Source organism: Pinus tabuliformis, chromosome 2_1 (genome assembly GCF_031772625.1).
Source record: "Pinus tabuliformis cultivar Carrire ecotype Pingquan chromosome 2_1, CPIR1, whole genome shotgun sequence".
Lineage (NCBI taxonomy): Eukaryota > Viridiplantae > Streptophyta > Pinopsida > Pinales > Pinaceae > Pinus > Pinus tabuliformis.
In genome coordinates this window covers 343,552,099-343,557,444 of record NC_142299.1, presented here as the reverse complement: position 1 = coordinate 343,557,444, position 5,346 = coordinate 343,552,099, and positions in this window count along the sequence as shown.

Sequence of the window (5,346 nt, the reverse complement as noted above, 5' to 3'; positions counted from 1 at the left end):
TTGGGATTGATTGAATGTTTCTCGATCTCAATAGCATCTCTATTCTTTTATATATGTGTACATGATTTTTTTTGCATAAATAATAGACCATTGGTGGTTGGTGCCAAAATTTGGCAACCTAATAAGGGGTGCATATAAAGAGCCTTTTTGTAGAGTATTTAAATTATTATATAGTGATATCTAGTTATTTTATGTTTTTGGGCTCATTATTAGTCCAAATTTGATTATGATTAGAGATAAGATATGGATGTAACAAGGTGTGTGTGATGCTTTTTTAACACTTATCTGATGCCCATAATCTCTTGAGTATGTTTTCGAGGGTCTATTGGAAGGATTCATTGGTTTTAGATAAATAGTGAAAACAAGTTCTGAGAAGTACTAGAGAATTTTTGAGGTCAAAAATGAGCCTCAAAACAAAAATGTACAGACAAAACAACTTTATAAGAACCAATAGGATTCAATATGATTATGTCAACCATAGGTGATAATTCACCATTTTTGGAGTGAAAAGGTAAAAGGATTAAAAAAAAAAAAAAAAAAAAAAAAAAACTACTTTTTCAACTTGCATTTTAAGTTTATCTCCCTACTATTTTGCTCAAATTTCAAGTGGGGACACTTGTTGGATGCATAACTTAATTTTGCATCCAAAAAGTACCCATATTGCATAATTTTGATGAACTCTACTTCACGAAAAATGTGAAATACATGAAAAAATATGATTGCAACAATTTTTTTGTGTAGTATGGTCCATCTAAAGTATGCAACTCGGGCACTCCTTGGATGCAAAATTAAATTCCGCATCCTACGACTGCTCCTACAAGAAATTTGAGTAAAATCATAGGAAAATAAGGTTAAAATATGAGTTGAAAAAGTAGTTTTTTTCTTTTTTCCCCTCTAAATCTTGATGACATAATCTAATCTTATTTGATTATTTCCATTATTATTTTATAATATTCCTTAAGAGGCCCATTTTAGACCTCAAAATTTCTCTAATGGGGTTTGAGTGACCGAATTGATGAACTTGTTGGAGAAGAGCATGGGCAACATTATTTGCAAGTCATGGCGATGATGATTGTGGTAGTGATTGTGTTTACAGGTTGCAAAGATAGTGATTATGGTAGTGACAATGTTTGCAAATTTCAGTGATAGTGATTGTCAGAGTAATAGTGTTTGTGGGTTTTTAGTGATAATGATAGTGTGTGTAGGTTGATATGATAATATAGGTTGTGATGATGACTACAAATATTATAGGATGAAGATTATGATATTAATTATAATTTAGTGATAAATGATGATAATGGATATAGTTTGAAAATGAGATGAAATAAAGGTCCACAAAGAAGTTGAAGAATGATGCGGATGTCTCCATTGAGGTTGAAGCATTAATCAGGATGGAGCCTAGAGAAGGTTTAATCCTATTCATTATCAAATTTGGTGTCTCAATCAGTTTGTAGCCTACAGTGAGGAGTTGATTGCATTTTTTGAGGTTGGTGCCTCAATTAGGTTGTAGCCTAACATAAGTGTTAGCTTGCATTTCTTGGGGGTAGTTATCTCTAGTAGGTCGTAGCCTACAAACATATGTAATGAATTGAAGATAAATAAGAAGAACGTTTTTGGTTTTATCCTGTTGTTGGCATTATTAATAATGTGTTATCCTTGATGGAAACTTGCTTAATAAAGATGTACTTGATGTTAACATTGATTACCGTGGAACTAATACATATTCGTAAAGATGCTACAGATACCATAAACATAGAAATGATAGTCCAAAGATAGATGGATGTTAAAGATGAAGTTTGAGAAAGTATACGTGGATCCTATGAAGAAGGGTTGCGTACATATGCAGGTCCTATAAGTGAAAGTCACGTACATAATCCGAGCTATGGTAATTTGGATACCAAGGCTCATTACCTTGGTATTGGCCCATAGTAATGGTTGCGACAACAATTATTTGATCCTGTCAAATAATGCTAACGCCATTACCAAGGGATTTACCTAAGGTATTAGCTAAGGATAAATCTATATATGGAGATGGAGATCAAGGTGTTATGTTTTGCAAGTAATGGGTAATTTATGTATGATCTGATCTAGAACAAGAATGCACCAGGAAGCATGGAGAAGACTCAAATGAAGATATGTTGACATATTTGATTGATTGATTTAGTTGTTGCAAATCTCTAAGTAGCTAATAATGATGGATCTGTGATTATGACGATGCTATAATATGAATCTGTGACAATAAAGGTTGCAACATGTGAATTGTGGCTGCAAAAAAAGTATGTTTCAGTGATTTAAGATTCGTACATTGGTTTTTTTATGAATGGTCACATACATACACAGATCTGTCTTTGTAGGGTTGTGTATATATTATGAGATATGGTCTTCACTATGTTGAGATATGTACGTCGGTGTTATGCATGGTAGTCGCGTACATACACTAGTATGTTTGATGGATGTCGTGTATATGCTCTAGAGTTTTCAAGTGTGCCTTGATAATGATATTTGATGAGTTATGCTCTATTCAGTGTTGTATGTCAATGATGTCTCTATTTTGATGATATGTGTATGACAATGTTGACTGGGTTGAAAGTGCAATATTGGTTGGTAATGATGCTAAAGTGAGGTTTTCTATGATTGGTTCAGTGATCTGTGAATGATTTATGTATGGTTCAATGGTTGATTCAGTGTTACAACAATTTAATGATTCAGTGTTCAGTATTCAGAAATTTATAAACAAGTGTTATATAAAATAAACGTGTATATACACAAGTAAGCTTCAGAACAATAGTGTACACATTCTGAAATAAACTTGATCAAGGTTTGTAGTAACAACACTTTGTTTCTATGATGGGTAATAGTGTATGGATTGGTACATTTATGAGTGGCTATGCATTGTTATGATATGGTTATGATTGTTTATATATGTTATGGTTTGTCTTGATCTAGTTGCAATGGTTGATTGAGATTCATTTCAATGATTGGTTTGTTGATGTTACAGTGATTTAGTTGGTTCAATGATTATTTTTCATATTCAGTATCAAGTTTGGTATTGAGCATAATGATGGGTGTGGGTTCAGTTTGAAAATATAATGAAAGGTGGCCTATAAGTTTGATGTTTTGAGTTAGGTGGATCCACTATGAAATATTATGAAACATGGTCCATAAGGGTGCTAAGGGTTGGAGCCTTCAGTAAGGGAGTCAGAGCTTCCTTCCAGTAGTAGTTGGTAAACTTGTTCAGGGGGTAGGTGCTCCCTTCTAGTAGGAGCCGGTAAATAAGATCAGGGGGTTGTAACTCCCTTCCAGTGGGTACTGGAGAATGAGTGGAGATTGTAGCCTCATGCAAGTAGGTGTCCGTGCATTGGTAAGAGTTTGTGCCAATACAAGATGTAATGAAGCTTTATTTATAATAAAAGAAGAAGATAGAGATGGCGACAACGGTGGTTTTCTCCCACATTGGGTTTCCACCTAAAAAAACCTAGTGTTCTATGTGTGTTTATTATGTGTTGTGATTTATCTATTATTTACTGCATACTAATGGTGAATGAATTAATGATGCAATGGTTAAAGTAACTCACTAGTGAAATATTTATCAAATTAAGTTAATTGGATATATGTTGTTTGCTTTTATAAAATTCATGTACACACATTGGATGCATGAAGAAAAGTAGTGTAAATAATTCAAAATAAGAAATGAAAAAGTTAAAGTGTGTTAAAAATATTGATTCAACCCCCCCCCCCCCCCCCCCAATGTTTTTCCCAATCATTGGAATCAAAGTAGGTGGCTCTAGCAAAACCTTAATCACTTAAGAGCGGATCAGGAATAATGGGAAAGAAGCAAAAGAAAAAGGTAGCACAAAGGAGAGAGGTCAAGCCAGGAAAGCCTTGATGGTGATGTATCTAATGCCATAGAAATATCTGCATTCATAGATCTAGGAAAGTTAGCATCAGAACAAGGAAAGTCAGATATAATGGACAATAAAGGTATGTATGTACTTAATGATGCTAACTATCAGGAATGGAAAGAAAATATGAAGTCTAAATTAATGGGTCTTCGAATTGATGTTTGGCACTCAGTATGTAATAGTTTCACTAAAAGTCCCCCATCGGGTGAATAATTGCAAAAGAATAATCACACATTAAATGAAATATTTGGTAACATACCTTATTCAACACTAAAGAAGGTTATGCATTGTACAACTACAAAGGATGTATAGGATAATATGCAAGCAATCCATGAAGGAAAAAAAGGAATATTTTTCATCATAAGAACCCACCGATAATATTATTTCTAAAGGAAATAATGATGTGTCAAAAGATGAGTATGATAATAAAACAACCTTTATTATGTGATCCGAATCTCTTCAATTACTAGAATTAACCAAGATCTTTTACTTTTGTGATGTTAGCAGAATTGCATATGAAATAGTATAAAACAACCACATGTGCATAATTTAAATAAGAGGAAACATTAAAAAATCCATCAAATCAAAGAACACACACACATTGATAACGGCGTTTGCCTAGTGTGGGTTACGTCTCTGATTCTGGTGTCAAGAGTGGGGAGGTCACTTCATTAAATGTTTCAAGATGATGATGAATATATGGTACATTATTTGTCATTACAAGGATAAAATCCCTCGACTAGTGTGACATATCTCTCACCGAGACATTATCATATAAGAACTCTCACTCATATGGGCCCTCCTTCAGCATGACAAGATAATAAATTCTCACATGACATGGCATACAAGTATCCTTCAACATAATTGTCACAAGGATCTCAAAAACAAAATCATTCTCTCAAAAAATCAAAAGAAATACATGGCAACACTGCTTCATATACCTCCATTTTCTAGGGATGGCCTAAAAATGCAAAGTTCAGATGCATAAATGGACATCACCTTTGGATTTTTGGCATAGAATCTTGTCAAACAACTGTAAACTTGACCCCTTTCTGATACCGTCGAAATCTGGACCCTCAGGAATCTTGAAGATTCACCCAAAGATTCCTTCTTGGATATAGGTGAAAAATATGATGCTTGGGTTAAAATTTTGAGCATGCCATTGCAATCCTTGTGAAATTCTGAGAAAAATGACTATAAAGTCAACATCATTCATCCTCTATAAAAAATCAGCCTCCAAGGGAATCTAAAGATTCCTCAAGATTCTGCAAATATTCCTCACTGTTGATTGCATAAAATTTTGATGCTTAGATGAGGAAATGGATCACACCTTCACATTCCCTGTGAAATTCTAGTTCGTTTGAGTATAAAATTTGCATGATTCTCTCACTATGAAAATTTTCCCTCTCGAGAATCTTTTGGATTCCTCACTGATTCTTCATGG